The following is a 19,728-nucleotide window of genomic DNA, read 5'->3' on the forward strand; positions in this document are numbered from 1 at the left end:
GTTATATGTTCTCCTGGAGGTTGTATGTTCTCCTTGAATTTATATGTTCTCCTAGAGGTTGTATGTTCTCCTGGAGGTTGTATGTTCTCCTAGAGGTTGTATGTTATTGGGGAGGTTGTATGTTCTTCTGGAGATTGTGTGTTCTCCTAGAGGTTGTGTGTTCTCCGGGAGGTTGTATGTTATTCGGCAGGTTATATGTTCTCCTGGAGGTTGTATGTTATTCGAGAAGTAAAAAGTTCTCCTGGAGGTTGTATGTTCTCCTGGAGGTTATATGTTCTCCTGGAGGTTATATGTTCTCCTGGAGGTTGTATGTAATTTTGGAGGTTATATGTTCTCCTGGAGGTTGTATGTTCTCCTGGAGGTTGTATGTTCTCCTCGAGGTTATATTTTCTCCTGGAGGTTATATGTTCTCCTGGTGGTTGTATGTTCTCCTGGAGGTCGTATGTTATTGGGGAGGTTGTATGTTCTCCTGGAGGTTGTATGTTATTCGGGAGGTTATATGTTATTCGGGAGGTTGTATGTTCTCCTGGAGGTTATTTGTTATTCGGGAGATTATATGTTCTCCTTGAATTTATATGTTCTCCTAGAGGTTGTATGTTCTCCTGGAGGTTGTATGTTCTCCTGGAGGTTGTATGTTCTCGTGGAGATTGTATGTTCTCCTGGAGGTTGTATGTTCTCCTGGAGGTTGTATGTTATTCGGGAGGTTGTGTGTTATTCGGGAGGTTGTATGTTCTTCTAGAGGTTGTGTGTTCTCCGGGAGGTTGTATGTTATTCTGCAGGTTATATGTTCTCCTGGAGGTTGTATGTTATTCTGCAGGTTATATGTTCTCCTGGAGGTTGTATGTTATTCGAGAGGTAAATAGTTCTCCTGGAAGTTATATGTTCTCCTGGAGGTTGTATGTCGTTCAGGAGGTTGTATGTTATTCGGGAGGTTGTATGTCGTTCAGGAGGTTGTATGTTATTCGGGAGGTTGTATGTTCTCCTGGAGGTTGTATGTTATCCTGAAGGTTGTATGTTCTCCTGGAGGTTGTATGTTCTCCTGGAGGTTGTATGTTCTCCCGGAGGTTGTATGTTCTCCTGGAGGTTGTATGTTCTCCTGGAGGTTGTATTTTATTCGGGAGGTTATATGTTCTTCTGGAGGTTGTATGTTCTCCTGGAGGTTATATGTTCTCCTGGAGGTTATATGTTCTCCTGGAGGTTGTATGTTATTCGGGAGGTTATATGTTCTCCTGGAGGTTATATGTTCTCCTGGAGTTTGTATGTTATTCGGGAGGTTGTGTGTTATTCGGGAGGTTGTATGTCGTTCAGGAGGTTGTATGTTATTCGGGAGGTTGTATGTTCTTCGGAAGGTTATATGTTCTCCTGGAGGTTGTATGTTATTCGGGAGGTTGTGTGTTATTCGGGAGGTTGTATGTTATTTGGGAAGTTGTATGGTATTCGGGAGGTTGTATGTTCTCCTGGAGGTTGTGTGTTCTCCTGGAGGTTGTATGTTCTCTGGGAGGTTATATGTTCTCCTGGAGGTTGTATGTTCTCCGGGAGGTTATATGTTCTCCTGGAGGTTGTATGTTCTCCGGGAGGTTATATGTTCTCCTGGAGGTTGTATGTTCTCCTGGAGGTTATATGTTCTCCTGGAGGTTGTGTGTTCTCCTGGAGGTTATATGTTCTCCTGGAGGTTGTGTGTTCTCCTGGAAGTTGTATGTTCTCTGGGAGGTTATATGTTCTCCTGGAGGTTGTGTGTTCTCCTGGAGGTTATATGTTCTCCTGGAGGTTGTGTGTTCTCCTGGAAGTTGTATGTTCTCTGGGAGGTTATATGTTCTCCTGGAGGTTGTGTGTTCTCCTGGAGGTTGTATGTTCTCCTGGAGATTGTATGTTATCCGGGAGGTTATATGTTCTCCTGGAGGTTATATGTTCTCCTGGAGGTTATATGTTCTCCTGGAGGTTGTATGTTCTCCTGGAGGTTGTATGTTGTCCTAGAGGTTATATGTTCTCTTGGAGGTTGTATGTTCTCCTGGAGGTTGTATGTTCTCCTGGAGGTTATATGTTCTCCTGGAGGTTGTATGTTCTCCTAGAGGTTATATGTTCTCTTGGAGGTTGTATGTTCTCCTGGAGGTTGTATGTTCTCCTGGAGGTTGTATGTTCTCCTGGAGGTTATATGTTCTCCTGGAGGTTATATGTTCTCCTGGAGGTTGTATGTTCTCTGGGAGGTTGTATGTTCTCCTGGAGGTTATATGTTCTCTTGGAGGTTGTATGTTCTCCTGGAGGTTGTATGTTCTCCTGGAGGTTGTATGTTCTCCGGGAGGTTGTATGTTCTCCTGGAGGTTGTATGTTCTCCTGGAGGTTGTGTGTTCTCCTGGAGGTTGTATGTTCTCCTGGCGGTTGTATGTTCTCCTGGAGGTTATATCTTCTCCTACAGGATGTGTGGGTGTGTGATTTTAGGAATATCTCATAGCTGCAGCGGTTCCCTCTGGTGGATGAGCCTCACAATTACATCACAACATTAGGAAATCCTTGATGCCCCCTGCTGGACTTTGTGCAGCCTCTTCCCATCTCCAGGTCTGCGTCCACTTTCAGTAATGTAAGTGGCAGCACATACTTGGATTCCCTGTGATCTGCAGTGACACAAGGTCTGGGCGCTCAATGGATGATGCACAAGAACAACAAGTCACAGAAAATCACTTACCTTTAACCTCTCTTGGAATCTCCTCCCTCCCAGCAGAGATGATGGCAGAGAAACCCCCATTTCCAATCCTTGGGGTCCCTTTCTAGATCACATTGTGCTGGTGGAGTCTTATCTCCTTTTTCTCCAAGGTAAATGCTCTGCTAAGAAGTTTCCCATGGAGATCCCCGATACAATGTGTGAGTGGTGTGAACCTTCCATGAAGATCATCATTAATGGGGATTGTCCATACCTCCCAACATTTGTGAAAGGGAAAGAGGGACAAAATGGCGGCACGCGTAGTGATCCCCCTAGGCCCCCCCCCCAATCACTCCCTGGCACGCCCCAAATTTTAACCATATAACAATAATAAAATTTATCTCAATAATAAATTTTTTTTTTTTATCCTTATTGGGATTTGAACCTAGAACCTGCAGTGTCCATGGATGATAATGACACAGCACCTCTAGCAACTGAGCTAAGAGCCCAGAAAAGATCTAGACGAGGAATTTTGGTAACTAAGAACTGAAGCCAACGTTTCGATTCCAGTTGAATCTTACTCAAGCATGCTTGAGAAAGATTCAACTGGAATCGAAACGTTGCAATTTTTATGCTTGGATGATGTTATAATAAAGACTATTTGGAACTGAACCGTACCGGGTGCTGTGGCTTCCTCCATCTATTATGGTAACTAAGAACTGTTACTGCTACTGTTACACTGTGACACAGATTTAATGCCTTGGTATATAGAGAGGGATCTTCTCAGAGATTATTATTGTAATTATTGAGACAATTATAACTATAAATATAATTATAGCGATGATTATTATTATTTTTACTATTATTAATAATTGTCTCCATAATAATAAAATAATACAATTCAGAATAATAATAGTCTCCATAATTACAATAATAATCTCTGAGAAGATCCCTCTCTATATATCAGGGCATTAAGTCTGTGTCACAGTGTAACAGTAGCAGATAACATTTCCTAGTTAAAAAAAATCCTTAGTTATGTAATCACTGGGCTCATAGCTCAGTGGGTAGAGGCTCCTATCTCTAATGCAGAGGGCCTGGGGTCTGAATCCCAGACTGGGCAAAAATGTATTTAATTTAACTAAAAAAAGAGCTTGTGTCTGGGGAAGACCTGGAGACCATATATGGACAGATGCTGATCTGAACCTGATGACGTGGTCCCTGCTCTCCGCTAACCCGACACATCTCTCAAAAGGATTCCCTGCCCAATGTCTGTAGAAACCATTCAGTAATATTAATTCAGGCTTTGAAAGTATTTACAGAGCCGGGAGGGAAAATCCATGACAATCTGACAGTTGCCCGTGACGCGGGGCAGAGGTAAGAAAAACGGGACTGTCCCGGCAAAATCGGGACGATTGGGAGCTATGATTCTGATGATGAGTCTGATTCTGGCCCTGGCAGCTAATCCTGATGGCTCAGAGATAGATGCAAGGATGGAGCAGACCCCAATCGTCTCTCCATGTTACTCTTCTATCCCCTAAGAACTCGGTCCCTTCTCCTGCTGTCAAGGACCGCGGCCATTGTGTTCTGTAAAGCCGGAGGAGAACATCGTCTACAGGTTGTCTCTATGTCTCTACTGCAGTGACTGAAGTAAATTGTCCCACCAGACCCCCGGCAGAGTCACCCGGACAATCAGGTCTCTTCTGAGTCGGTTACTGAGATTCTATTCTCGCTTTCTCTGTGTGTTGGGGATAAGTCTGTGTCTGGACCTGATAGATTGCGAGTCCGTAACTAATCTCAGTGATTAAATGGAGAGGGGGTAGAATTCCCCCAGATTTCTAGGCAGGTCGGATCAATACAGTAAAAGTATTTGGTGTTGAATAACCTTCCCTCTGGTGTCATTTTGGGTCTCCCATGATCAGCGTCACATCACCCGGTCTTTGATTGGAGAGCTGGATACCTAAGTGCTCATCTCTTTGCACTTCATTACTTGTGTCTGAGTGTGGAGGATAAGACCCTGAGAACAGCTTGGATTTTGCTTCTGCATTTTGATAAAATATCTGTCAGGATTGATCTCCGTCCAGGATCGGAGTATCCCAGGGGAGGATATTCGAGTTGTCTCCCCCAGAAGATGACACCAGGTATAGATCCAGGAGAGTCTACAGAAGGGACACATCCGCCCCTCTAATAATTAAAGTAATAATGTGATAATGTGATTTTAAAAAACTGTCTTAAAACCTTAAGGAACATTGTTATACATTGTGCTGTAGTCGGGATCTGGTATAGATTTGGTATTGAGCCTGAAGTCAGAGGATTGGATGAGAATTATATCATGAAGAAGACACAAGTAGCCATAACATCCGGCATGACGGGGTATAGGAGGCCCATACCAGAGCGTGGTACTAGCATGAAGGTGTGTGGGGTGAGCCACAGAAGAGAACAGTGGCCTCTGCTATCAGTGTATGAGCCGTTAGACCTGTGGGGATACTGCACAAGGCTGGGTCCGAGACCACCACCGAGAGAGGCAGAGGGGCTGATGGAGGGTAAGAGATGAGGATGCTGCCCCGGATCCCCCCAGGATGCTCAGACTTGCACTTGTTGTAGTCAGTGGATAGGACACAAGTTACAACAAAGTAGTGAGAAAGTTCTGATCCGGAGGCGTCGATCCTGGAGGAGATTACAGTGTGACAGCAGCCATTGTCCTGAGTGTAAGCTCCGGTCATTACTCATATAATACTGCTGAGTAACAAGGTGCGTGTCACACACAAGTATCTCATTGTCCTCAACATCCAGAGGCCTACACATCATGTGCGATACTGTCTGCTGTGTATCTAATCCTACCTCGTGTGATACTGTCTGCTGTGTATCTAATCCTACCTCGTGTGATACTGTCTGCTGTGTATCTAATCCTACCTCGTGTGATACTGTCTGCTGTGTATCTAATCCTACCTCGTGTGATACTGTCTGCTGTGTATCTAATCCTACCACGTGTGTCTGTGTGGTACAGTCTGTACATAATCCTATACTGTATACCTAATACTATATTGTCCTCTATTTGGACACTTCCAGACATCGCAGTGCAGAACTCCGGAGCCGTGCAGAGATCCAGGACAATGGATAACATTCTGTCTGGACATGTCATGTAATACTCTTACAGCCTCACATACAGGATAGATCATCCTCCACTGCCAGATCCTCACATCCACCCACAATTATACATCAACCACACGACACGGAGGAGAACGTAGAGCGATATACCATCCTCCATACACCCCACAGGCAGCAGCGTAGTACAAGCACCAGGACCACATCTGGGGGTAACACATGGGACATCGGGGCAGAGGGGAGGATAGGGACCGGATTATGGAAACGTTTTGTCAACAGAAGGGAACCAGTTACAAGTTTAGGGGTCTCTAAAAATGTAGGAATTTAGGGGCACGGTGGCCCTGGTCTGTCGATCTCCTGCTTCTTACCGGAGGCAGATTGCATGAAGTTGATGTCAGGGAGGCAAAGTTCTTGGAGGACGTTTCCTCAGGTCTCTTTGTAACGTTCCTGGTGGACCTGCACGGAGGACAGATACAAGAAGTCAGACCTTTTATGCCTCATTGTTTTCTGCTGCGTTTCTTTGGAAAATTCTGTGACTATTGATGACCTCTACCTAGGAAAAGTATTGATGGTGTCTGACTAGAAGCATCACACACATCCGTAGTTTTCTGGATTCCACAATAATTGGGGTCTAATGGATCACAGTCAGGGCCGGCGCTATGGGTAGGCAAAGGTGGCAATTGCCCAGGGCCCCCAGGGAGAAAGGGGAGAATCTCTTCTTTCAAATGAATCTTGAATTTTGTCTCTAGGTGCTATGGATCCAGAGATATTCAGGTTTAAAGTGAGAATATCAGGTGCCATTTTTATATATAAATATCACTTCTGACGGCAGTTTAACAGTTTATATCTCCGTTTTTCTGCATTCTAGAAACACAAATTTAGATTCATATAAAAGAGGAGACTCTCTTCTTTCATAGGAAATAAGTGAGGTTCTATGTGTTACAGAGCCAGAGATACAGCCCCCTGAAGTGCACCCCCCCCCCTCCAGATTCTTAGCCATCAGGCTGCGGGAGCATTTGCTGCACACAGGAGCTGCTGCACCTCACAGATAATGGAAATAGTCACTTTATATCTTACTACATTCTGATAAGGAATAATATCAACTAATATTCATGTTTTTAACCCTTCTCTATGCAAATCTAAGAACACACTTTGGGCCACATGTATCAATCGTTTTTTTCTGTTGTTTTTGCGCCTTTTCATTCAGGCGCACCGTTTTTTGTGCCATATTTGCAACTAAATGTGACTAAATGCTAGCTGCGCAGCAAAAAATAACCAGCTTTCCCTCATTTATCCTAGCAATCCAGATGTTTTGATGCGCCTAATGATATTCATCACTTGCGACTTTTCATTTAGGCGCAAAAATGGGCGCAAAAACACTCCAGCCCGGAGCTGGCGTTAACTGAGAAGAAAGCACTGAGCCCCTTTGCAGAAGAGCTCATTTCTAGCAGAAAAGCTCAACCAGACACTGCAGACACTAGAACATATAATACAGACATGAGATACTCTGCAGACACTAGAACAGATCATACAGACATGAGATACTCTGCAGACACTAGAACAGATCATACAGACATGAGATACTCTGCAGACACTGGAACATATAATAGATACATTAGATACATTACAGACAGGAGCTGCAGACTCTATTTACACTTCATCACCTTCTATTTACAAAACATTCTGCAAAACGCTGAGCTCACAGCAAGAGAGAAGAGAACGTAACAGAATGTTGCACATAGTACTGACAAGTGTCCCCCATGTCATTCTGCACAGTATCACCAGTGTGTCTGAGGGGGATACTGTGCAGGATTACAGGGGTGCAGCAGGAGACCAGCACTGGGGGATCCCCTCCAGGAGAAGCCCCTGCTGAGGAGGTCACTGGGTGCAGGGTGTCACACACCTGGGTGCTGCTGAGGAGGTCACTGGGTGCTGGGTGTCACACACCTGGGTGCTGCTGAGGAGGTCACTGGGTGCAGGGTGTCACACACCTGGGTGCTGCTGAGGAGGTCACTGGGTGCTGGGTGTCACACACCTGGGTGCTGCTGTGAGTGTTATCTTCATTCTGGGCTGTGGGAGAAGCAGAGAGGAGGAACATTACGCCAAAACTGCGCCAAAATTGCGCCTAAACTGAGTTAAAGTAAAGTGATTAATAAGAGGCAGGAAATTACCTTATCACAGATGGTTGTAGCTTGTGATAATTCGGGAAAACAGTGCGCCAGAATTTAGGCGCAACTACTACACTTAGGCGCACAAAAGTGATAAATGTGGCCCTTTCTCTCTTATTCCCTTTTATTTTGTGATAGTTATTTTTTGTTGGGAAAATTGACTGATACGATGAACATTCAATCCTCTTCGCCTAATGTGACTACACCGCGACCAGGACATGTCCATAAAGTTATATGTAACACCAAACACACAGACATGTCCTGGAATAAAGTGTTTATTTCCCATCATCCTCCATTACTTACACCGATGTTATGACGTTCTCACTCTCATTCTTATGAAGCGCGGAGGGTTCTGTTATTGTGCGGCTAATACAATGGCGACATCTAATAGTGACTTTTATTATCTCATTAGAGGGGTTTATGGACATATAATTATTTATTTGGGTGACCATTGTGTAAGGAACAGACAATGATAGATCTGTGTGAATTTTCTGCAGTTCCCTTTGCTGCATATTTTGGTGAATATACACATGTGGGGTATGTATGATCTCCTCACATCTTACTGGTTTAGGAAAGTAGATTTTCTTTATATAAGTATCTGGATTTGTACATATTTTAGAGGAAATTTTGAATGTTAATTGCCAAATGCATCGCCTGGTTGTCTGCTTTCAAAATTCTATAGGTTTTATGGCGCCTTTACTTTTTATTCTGTTTTATTGATATATTTTGCAGTTTGTGACTGTCTAAAAATGTCTAGCTGAAAAGCAGATATCTAGTTATTACAGTTTTAGTGCTATTATGTGGATTTATTCATGTGAACATATCAATAGGGCACATTTGTGAACTCTACAAATGTCCATGTATTACATTTAGGAGATGTGAAGGTAAATATTTTCTGTTTGGATCAAATTTTTTGCCATCAAAGTCAAATTTTAAGTATTTTTAATAAAATGTTTCAATTTGAATCAAAATTGCATGAAGGCGCCTATGTCTATAAAATTTTTCATGCAATTTTGAAAATGGGGCAAGTGTCTGCTTTCAGAAAATATCGGTCCCCCTCCCCAAATTTTTTGGAGTGTGGGAGGAAACCGGAGGACCCGGATGAAACCCACGCAGAAACATACAAAATCTTTGCAGATGTTGACCAGCGCTGCAAGGCTGTAGTGCTTATCACGGAGCCACCATGCTTCCCATAAATCTCCCTATCATCTATCTATCTCCTATAAAATTCTCCCATATTACAGTTTGTTTTACCAGACTAAAGGAGCCTCTTGCTGACTGTGACTGGTCATAAAATAGTTTTATTTTGGGGCCCCACTTTTAGTTTTGCCCAGGGCCCCACTTTGTCTAGAACCGGCCCTGATCACAGTGTAACTGCTCTGTCCGTGCAATGCATCTGAGGAGGCGCCGATTGTGTCCTTATGTCTCTCTTGTACATTGTCAGTGTGAACACGGGCTTGGGATTGCTGATTTTGTATTGAATTGCACCACACACTAATCTCCTTATGCAGCTCTGCTCCGGCTCATTAACAGTTAACCCGCTGTGACAGACAGAGCTTTGCTCCAATCATTCCTGGGGCCAGGACTCTGGTATCACATAAATCATCTGCTCATAGTTCAGCGCTGACTATAGATTTGTTGTGACATTAGCTCGTCCTGTTCTGTCTTCTTCTCTGTGTTTTGCACTTTTTGGACAGGGAGGTGCAGTGTGTCACACGAGGACACCCTCCCTGCTCCGCACTCTGCCGCCTCTGCCTCACCTGAGTATCTGACTATCCCAAGGGGAGGATAAATCAAGTTGTCTCCCCCAGAAGATGACACCATGTATAGATCCAGGGGAGACCACAGAAGGGGACACATCCGCCCCTCTAACTCTCCTATAGAGGCAGGTTTCCACCTTGTAGAAGAAGGATGAGGAGCCAGACCATGTGTAGATGATCATGAACTTCCACATCCACTTTCTCTGGATTCCAGATCAGGTAGTGGCTGAGAACTGGTTCTGTAAGAGTAAACTCTGCGGGGCCTACAGTCCGGATCAGAGAAAGGGAGGAGGGACAGATGACATTTATCACCCCAGAAGGACATGTTGAAGACCTGGTGACGCCCTTTGGGTTGTGTCATGCTCCTACACTCTTCCAACAATTTCTTAATGACTAGAGATGAGCGAAAATCAGCAATCCCAAGCCCGTGTTCACACTGACAATGTACAAGAGAGACGTAAGGACACAATCGGCGCCTCCTCAGATGCATTGCACGGACAGAGCAGTTACACTGTGATTAGAGATGAGCGAACATGCTCGTCCGAGCTTGATGCTCGGTCGAGCATTAGGGTACTCGAAACTGCTCGTTGCTCGGACGAATACTTCGCCCGCTCGAGAAAATGGCAGCTCCCGCCGTTTTGCTTTTTGGCGGCCAGAAACAGAGCCAATCACAAGCCAGGAGACTCTGCACTCCACCCAGCATGACGTGGTACCCTTACACGTCGATAGCAGTGGTTGGCTGGCCAGATCAGGTGACCCTGGGATAGACTAGCCGCTGCCCGCGCTGCTCGGATCATTCTGTGTCTGGATGCCGCTAGGGAGAGAGCTGCTGCTGGTCAGGGAAAGCGTTAGGGTGTTCTATTAGCTTACTGTTAGGCAGGAGTGATTCTCCAAGAACCCAACAGCCCTTCTTAGGGCTACAATAACGTTCTACTTTTTTTATTTTAATTTGCATCTAGTACCATTTTGTGAGGAATTAGCAGGGGGACTTGCTACCGTTGTGTTCTGCGCTTAGTGGCACACATATCCATAGCAAAGACCGAAGTGGGAAAATTTAGTAGGGGTTGGATTTCAATTAGGCACTAACTCAGTGTCATCTCATCTGGCATAGTAGTGTGCTTTGATACTTGGCTAGAAAATAGCCATAGCAATAGGATAGCATTGTTTGGTTTTAAAAACTCAAAAAAAAACAAAAAACACAAAAAAAAAAAAACACACAAAAAAAAACAAAAAAAAGTAAAAAAAAAAATAAAGTTATAACTCTCATTTTAAAAATGTTTAACCCGAGGGCTAGGGGTAGAGGACGAGGGCGGGGACGTGGGCGTCCAACTACTGCAGGGGTCAGAGGCCGTGGTCCTGGGCGGGGTGAGACACCACCTGCTGATGAGGGAGCAGGGGAACGCCGCAGAGCTACACTCCCTAGGTTCATGTCTGAAGTTACTGGGACTCGTGGTAGAGCACTGTTGAGGCCAGAACAGTGCGAACAGGTGATGTCGTGGATTGCTGACAATGCTTCGAGCAATTTGTCCACCACCAGTCAGTCTTCCACGCAGTCCACCCATGTCACCGAAATCGCCACTCCTCCAGCTCCTGCACCTCAGCCTCCTCCCCCCCAGTCTGCCCCCTCCCAGGAAAATTTGGCATTTGAACCGGCATACTCTGAGGAACTGTTTTCTGGACCCTTCCCACAGTCACAAACCACTTGTCCGGTTGCTGCTGAGCAATTTTCCGATGCCCAGGTTTTCCACCAGTCACAGTCTGTGGGTGATGATGACCTTCTTGACGTAGTGGAAGTGTGTAAAGAGGTGTCCGACGATGAGGAGACACGGTTGTCAGACAGTGGGGAAGTTGTTGTCAGGGCAGGAAGTCCGAGGGGGGAGCAGACTGAGGGATCGGAGGATGATGAGGTGACAGACCCAAGCTGGGTTGAGAGGCCGGGTGAACACAGTGCTTCTGAGACGGAGGAGAGTCCTCGACCAGAACAGGTTGGAAGAGGCAGTGGTGGGGCCAGACGGAGAGGCAGGGCCAGAGCTGGTGCATCAGCGCCAAATGTGTCAACTAGTGAAGCTCCCGTGGCGAGGGCTCCTGCGGCGAGGGCTAGATCTTCAGAAGTCTGGAGGTTCTTTAAGGAAACACCGGATGACCGACGGACTGTGGTGTGCAACATTTGCCAAACCAGGCTCAGCAGGGGTTCCACCACTACTAGCTTAACTACCACCAGTATGCGCAGGCATATGAATGCTAAACACCCCACTCAGTGGCAACAAGCCCGTTCACCTCCGGCCGTGCACACCACTGCTCCTTCCCCTGTGTCAGCTGCTAGTCAGCCCCCTGCCCAGGACCCTGCCACAAAAACCCCATCGTCGCCTCCACGATCCTCCACAGCATCCACCAGCGTTCAGCTCTCCATACCCCAGACGCTGGAGCGGAAACGCAAATATAGTGCAACCCACCCGCACGCCCAAGCCCTTAATGTGCACATCTCCAGATTGCTTAGCCTGGAGATGCTGCCCTATAGGCTAGTAGAGACCGAGGCCTTTCGCAACCTAATGGCGGCGGCCGCCCCTCGGTATTCGGTCCCCAGCCGCCACTACTTTTCCCGATGTGCCGTCCCAGCCCTGCACCAGCACGTGTCAGACAACATCATCCGTGCCCTGACCAACGCCGTTTCTGACAAGGTCCACCTGACCACGGACACGTGGACGAGTGCTGCCGGGCAGGGCCACTATATATCGCTGACGGCACATTGGGTTAACTTGGTGGAGGCTGGGACCGAGTCTGACACTGGGGCTGCTCATATACTGCCGACGCCGAGGATTGCGGGGCCTACCTCGGTCCAGGTGTTTCAGGCCTACTATGCCTCCTCCTCCTCCCACCCCTCCTCCACCTCCTCCTCCGAACTACCATCCGTGGGCACGGCGCCATCAGTCGGTAGCTCTAGGCACAGCAGCAGTGCCGTCGCTAAGCGACAGCAGGCGGTGCTCAAACTGCTGAGCCTAGGCGACAAAAGGCACACCGCCCAAGAGCTATTACAGGGCATCACGGCGCAGACTGATCTGTGGCTGGCACCGCTGAACCTCAAGCCGGGAATGGTTGTGTGTGACAACGGCCGTAACCTGGTGGCGGCTCTGCAACTCGGCAGACTGACACATGTGCCATGCCTGGCCCATGTGTTAAATCTGATAGTGCAGCGTTTCCTCAAGACATACCCCAATCTGTCTGATTTGCTCACGAAGGTGCGCCGCATCTGTGCGCATTTCAGGAAGTCCAGCCCAGATGCTGCCACTCTCAGGGCAGCGCAGCGCCGCCTCCAACTGCCCGCTCACCGACTGTTGTGCGACGTGCCCACGAGGTGGAATTCAACACTGACCATGTTATCCAGAGTTTACCAGCAGCGCAGAGCGATTGTAGACTGCCAGATGTCAACTTCCACCAGAACTGGTAGTCAGGTCAGTCAGCTTCCTCAAGTCTACAATGAGGAGTGGACGTGGATGTCTGATATCTGTCAGGTGCTGAGTAACTTTGAGGAGTCAACACAGATGGTCAGTGGCGATGCCGCCATCATCAGCCTCACCATCCCGCTGCTTGGCCTGTTGAAAAACTCTCTGGTCAGCATGAAGTCGGAAGCTTTGCGCTCGTCACAAGAGACGGGGGAAGAATATTCCCTTGTTGATAGCCAAAGCACCCTGAGGTCTGTTTCTCAGCGCATATCGGAGGAGGTGGAGGTGGAGGAGGATGAGGAGGAAGAGGAGGAGAATGTTGGCGAGACACAAGAGGGGACCATTGTTGAGTCCTTCACTGTTCAGCGTGTATGGGCAGAAGAAGAGGAGTTGGAGGAGTTGGAGGAGGAGGAAATGGACAGTCAGGCCAGTGAGGGGAGTGAATTCTTACGCGTTGGTACTCTGGCGCATATGGCAGATTTCATGCTAGGCTGCCTATCCCGTGACCCTCGCGTTCAAAGAATTTATTCCAGCACCGATTACTGGGTGTTCACTCTCCTGGACCCACGGTACAAGCAAAATCTTCCCACTCTCATCCCTGGAGAGGAAAGGAGTGTGAGAATGCATGAATACCAGCAGGCCCTGGTGCACAAGCTGAAACAGTATTTCCCTTCTGACAGCGCTAGCGGCAGAGTGCGTAGTTCTGCGGGACAAGTAGCGAGGGAGAGTAGGCGAGCAGGCAGCTTGTCCAGCACTGGCAAGGGTACGCTTTACAAGGCTTTTGCCAGCTTTATGTCACCCCAGCAAGACACTGTCACCTGTCCCCAGTCTCGGCAGAGTAGGGCTGATCTTTACAGAAAGATGGTGAGGGAGTACGTAGCTGACCATACCATCGTCCTAAATGATCACACAGCTCCCTACAACTACTGGGTTTCAAAGCTGGACATGTGGCACGAACTGGCGCTCTACGCCTTGGAGGTTCTTGCCTGCCCTGCCGCTAGCGTCTTGTCCGAGCGGGTTTTCAGTGCAGCTGGTGGCATCATCACCGATAAGCGTACACGCCTGTCGACTGACAGCGCTGACAGGCTGACGCTTATTAAAATGAATAAAGGCTGGATTTCTCAGAATTTCCAATCTCCACCAGGTGAAGGAAGCTCAACCTGAATAATTGATCCACTCCTCCTCCTCCTCATTTTCCTCCTTCTCCTCCTCTTTGTACAGTAAAGCAGAGGAAAATGGCTATTTTTTGACAGGGCCCACTGGCTCTTGCTATAGTACTTCATGCATTTAATTTTTCTGCAGGGCCACCTACCCGGTCCTCTGTTTGAAACAATTTTTGTGAGTGCCACATACAGGCACTCAATCTATTCCATTTTACTGCAGGGCCACCTACCTGCTCCAAACAGAAAGCTAGTGTTTAGCATAGATCCACCTTTAGGGTATGGCATGTTATCACGTCTGGCTAAGATAGCACTATAAAACACTGCGCACACATAGCAAGTGACTGCAGCCTGGGAAATTATATGGAAATACCCCCCGGAGTGAGAGGGTAGTCTGAGAGCGTGGATTACACTCCTAATAGTCCATATTCCCCCTGATACAGATGTGGCCAAGACTTGCTATCTAATCTATCACTGTGTAGCCTCTAACCATACTAAAAAGAGCGCACGCAGCACAGCGAACCTTTCTATACCTACCTGTGTGCAACATAGCGAACCCCTCAATACCTACCTGTGTGCAACATAGCGAACCCCTCAATACCTACCTGTGTGCAACATAGCGAACCCTACAATACCTACCTGTGTGCAACATAGCGAAACCCCTCAATACCTACCTGTGGGTTCCTAACTCCCTATTCCACACTTAAAACGTTAACTCATCTCAAACTCCTCACGTTCCTCTCCTTGCTCCGAAGGAAAAATCTACTTCTTTTCCCACCGTTCCAACTTTTAGTTTTTCTTTTGTTTCTACACACTGGGAAAATATTCCTTATGGTTGAAATAAATGATTAATAAAAGTTACATTTTATCAGAATCCTCATTGACATAGGTCGGAGGACGTCCTTGTTGCAGAAATGCAAAGTTTGTAAATCGACTAGAAGCATCACACACATCAGTAGTTTTCTGGATTCCACCATAATTGGGGTCTAATGGATCACAGTGTAACCGCTCTGTCCGTGCAATGCATCTGAGGAGGCGCCGATTGTGTCCTTATGTCTCTCTTGTACATTGTCAGTGTGAACACGGCTTGGCATTGCTGATTTTGTATTGAATTGCACCACACACTAATCTCCTTATGCAGCTCTGCTCCGGCTCATTAACAGTTAACCCGCTGTGGCAGACAGAGCTTTGCTCCAATCATTCCTGGGGCCAGGACTCTGGTATCACATAAATCATCTGCTCATAGTTCAGCGCTGACTATAGATTTGTTGTGACATTAGCTCGTCCTGTCCTGTCTTCTTCTCTGCGTTTTGCACTTCAGCGCATGAAGGGAATGTCACCTAGTTGTCCTCTTACTGTTTAGGGTATGTGAGGCAAACAGGTAGGGAAAGCTGGGCTCTGGGTTTAGCATCAGGACCCACAAGCTGTGTCATTACTCCGTTCCCAGACCCTGCGTTACAGTAACAACTGATAATTGACAACAACGGATCCACAACAGGTTCTCTGGTGACCCGAGAGTCTCAGCTGTCAGGACATGGTGGTCCTACATGTTGGAGTAGTGTCCTCCATCCTGCAGCAGGTGGGCTCCATGGAGGAGAGGGTCAGAGGGTCTTCTTGTAGGGATCACAGGTAGAAGCTGATGACTCTGTGTCATGATTCACTGCTGCGGGGATTAGAGTGCAGCAGGGGATGGAGGTTCTTCATTGTGATCAGAGGGCAGTGACTTACAGATCTGATATTGAGTTATTCAGGCAGGGCGTGACCCCATGGCCCGGCTGATAGTTAGGTCCCTACAGTACGGGGAGGTGCAGGGTGTCACCTGGGTCCTCCGGTGTTTATAACATGAGGACACCCTCCCTGCTCAGCACTCTGCTGCCTCTGCCTCACCTGCTCCACGTAGACCTGCAGACACCTGCACAGGTAAGTCGCTCATGTCCCGGTCCTGGGGTGGGGGGTGCTGCAGTCACATCACCTATAGACGCTGAGGGATCTGCACCAAACTGCAGCAGCAGACGGGGAGACAACTGGTTATTCTTTTCCATAGTAAAATCTAGATGATAACTGATCATGAAAATCCCCCGTAATCACTGAGCAGTGCCGAGACCCTCTGCATCCTCTGACCCCCAGACCCCCCATCTTACCTCCATCTTATCTCTATATCCGACCTTAACTGAGACCCTCTGCATCCTCTGCACCCCGACCCCCATCTTACCTCCATCTTATCTCTTATCCGACCTTAACTGAGACCCTCTGCGTCCTCTGCCTCACGACCCCCATATTATCTCTTATCCGACCTTAACCGAGACCCTCAGCGTCCTCTAGGTTCTAGCGAAAAGGATAATTTGAACTTTTAGTTTTATATATTTTTTTACTGTATTTCTAGACTCCCTGGGGTATTTAACCCTAGGGAGTCTGATCACTTATACAATATACTGCAGCAGGATTGCAGTGTACTGTACATTGACTGCATGTGTGGACCCTGTGTTAGGGTTCAAGCTGTCATAGCAACACATCAGAGGGGGCGCCACCCAGATCCCAGATGGGGGCACCCATGTGTTACCATCACTTGAATGCCACCATCGCGTTTCATGTACTTACCTGAAATTTATGCAGCTTTGTGACATGTTGGAAAGGGCATAAAAAGGCATAAACCACCTGCAGCGACATCGGCCGTTATGGTGGGTGATAATGAATGACGATGCAGAACTCATGTTACTACTTACATAATGCGGGTGGATTATTACACCATTGTTTCTGATGCATCAACAGCACAAGCGCACGTTGCAAGGGTTTCTCCCGATTGCTAATGGGTTTCGACCCAAGTTCTTGGGTTTCTATCCCCCCCCCCTGTATCATCTCTATCTGCCATATCCTGTATCTTCTATCCCCCCTGTATCATCTCTATCTGCCGTATCCTGTATCTTCTACCCCCCCCCTGTATCATCTCTATCTGCCGTATCCTGTATCTTCTATCCCCCCCTGTATCATCTCTATCTGCCGTATCCTGTATCTTCTATCCCCCCCTGTATCATCTCTATCTGCCGTATCCTGTATCTTCTATCCCCCCTGTATCATCTCTATCTGCTGTATCCTGTATCTTCTATCCCCCCTGTATCATCTCTATCTGCTGTATCCTGTATCTTCTATCCCCCCCTGTATCATCTCTATCTGCTGTATCCTGTATCTTCTATCCCCCCCTGTATCATCTCTATCTGCTGTATCCTGTATCTTCTATCCCCCCTGTATCATCTCTATCTGCTGTATCCTGTATCTTCTATCCCCCCCTGTATCATCTCTATCTGCCGTATCCTGTATCTTCTATCCCCCCCTGTATCATCTCTATCTGCCGTATCCTGTATCTTCTATCCCCCCTGTATCATCTCTATCTGCCGTATCCTGTATCTTCTATCCCCCCCAGTGTCATCTCTATCTGCCGTATCCTGTATCTTCTATCCCCCCCTGTATCATCTCTATCTGCCGTATCCTGTATCTTCTATCCCCCCCCTGTATCATCTCTATCTGCCGTATCCTGTATATTCTATCCCCCCCTGTATCATCTCTATCTGCCGTATCCTGTATCTTCTATCCCCCCCCTGTATCATCTCTATCTGCCGTATCCTGTATCTTCTATCCCCCCCTGTATCATCTCTATCTGCCGTACCCTGCATCTTCTATCCCCCCTGTATCATCTCTATCTGCCGTATCCTGTATCTTCTATCCCCCCTGTATCATCTCTATCTGCCGTATCCTGTATCTTCTATGCTCCTCTGTATCATCTCTATCTGCCGTATCCTGTATCTTCTATCCCCCCCCTGTATCATCTCTATCTGCCGTATCCTGTATCTTCTATCCCACCCTGTATCATCTCTATCTGCTGTATCCTGTATCTTCTATCCCTCCCAGTATCATCTCTATCTGCCGTATCCTGTATCTTCTACCCCCCCCCTGTATCATCTCTATCTGCCGTATCCTGTATCTTCTATCCCCCCCAGTATCATCTCTATCTGCCGTATCCTGTATCTTCTATCCCCCCCTGTATCATCTCTATCTGCCGTATCCTGTATCTTCTATCCCCCCCTGTATCATCTCTATCTGCCGTATCCTGTATCTTCTATCCCCTCCTGTATCATCTCTATCTGCCGTATCCTGTATCTTCTATCCCCCCCTGTATCATCTCTATCTGCTGTATCCTGTATCTTCTATCCCCCCTGTATCATCTCTATCTGCCGTATCCTGTATCTTCTATCCCCTCCTGTATCATCTCTATCTGCTGTATCCTGTATCTTCTATCCCCCCCTGTATCATCTCTATCTGCCGTATCCTGTATCTTCTATCCCCCCCCTGTATCATCTCTATCTGCCGTATCCTGTATCTTCTATCCCCCCCTGTATCATCTCTATCTGCCGTATCCTGTATCTTCTATCCCCCCCTGTATCATCTCTATCTGCTGTATCCTGTATCTTCTATCCCCCCCCTGTATCATCTCTATCTGCTGTATCCTGTATCTTCTATCCCCCCCTGTATCATCTCTATCTGCTGTATCCTGTATCTTCTATCCCCCCCCTGTATCATCTCTATCTGCTGTATCCTGTATCTTCTACCCCCCCCTGTATCATCTCTATCTGCCGTATCCTGTATCTTCTATCCCCCCCCCTGTATCATCTCTATCTGCCGTATCCTGTATCTTCTATCCCCCCCTGTATCATCTCTATCTGCCGTATCCTGTATCTTCTATCCCCCCCTGTATCATCTCTATCTGCTGTATCCTGTATCTTCTATCCCCCCCCCTGTATCATCTCTATCTGCCGTATCCTGTATCTTCTATCCCCCCCTGTATCATCTCTATCTGCCGTATCCTGTATCTTCTATCCCCCCCTGTATCATCTCTATCTGCTGTATCCTGTATCTTCTATCCCTCCCTGTATCATCTCTATCTGCTGTATCCTGTATCGTCTATCCCCCCCTGTATCATCTCTATCTGCTGTATCCTGTATCTTCTATCCCCCCCAGTATCATCTCTATCTGCTGTATCCTGTATCTTCTATCCCCCCCTCCTGTATAATCTCTATCTGCCGTATCCTGTATCTTCTATCCCCCCCTGTATCATCTCTATCTGCCGTATCCTGTATCTTCTATCCCCCCCCTGTATCATCTCTATCTGCTGTATCCTGTATCTTCTATCCCCCCCTGTATCATCTCTATCTGCTGTATCCTGTATCTTCTATCCCCCCCTGTATCATCTCTATCTGCTGTATCCTGTATCTTCTATCCCCCCCTGTATCATCTCTATCTGCTGTATCCTGTATCTTCTATCCCCCCCTGTATCATCTCTATCTGCCGTATCCTGTATCTTCTATCCCCCCCCTGTATCATCTCTATCTGCTGTATCCTGTATCTTCTATCCCCCCCTGTATCATCTCTATCTGCTGTATCCTGTATCTTCTATCCCCCCCTGTATCATCT

At 47.1% G+C, this 19,728-nt stretch overlaps 1 protein-coding gene across 2 annotated transcripts in view; it reads left to right on the forward strand.

The window, feature by feature from the left end:
* The window catches only part of LOC140069124 (protein S100-A1-like), a 76,906-nt gene that overhangs the window by 40,040 nt on the left and 17,138 nt on the right, over window positions 1–19,728 (forward strand). The window contains exon 1 of one of the 2 annotated variants that reach the window (XM_072114487.1): window positions 16,056–16,185. The exons of the other annotated variant lie outside the window; for it this stretch is intronic. The gene's annotated coding sequence lies outside the window, so the exon portion shown is untranslated. Of the gene's footprint in view, window positions 1–16,055; window positions 16,186–19,728 lie in introns of those variants that run through there. 2 annotated transcript variants of the gene reach the window in all.

This window comes from Engystomops pustulosus, chromosome 7 (genome assembly GCF_040894005.1).
Source record: "Engystomops pustulosus chromosome 7, aEngPut4.maternal, whole genome shotgun sequence".
NCBI lineage: Eukaryota > Metazoa > Chordata > Amphibia > Anura > Leptodactylidae > Engystomops > Engystomops pustulosus.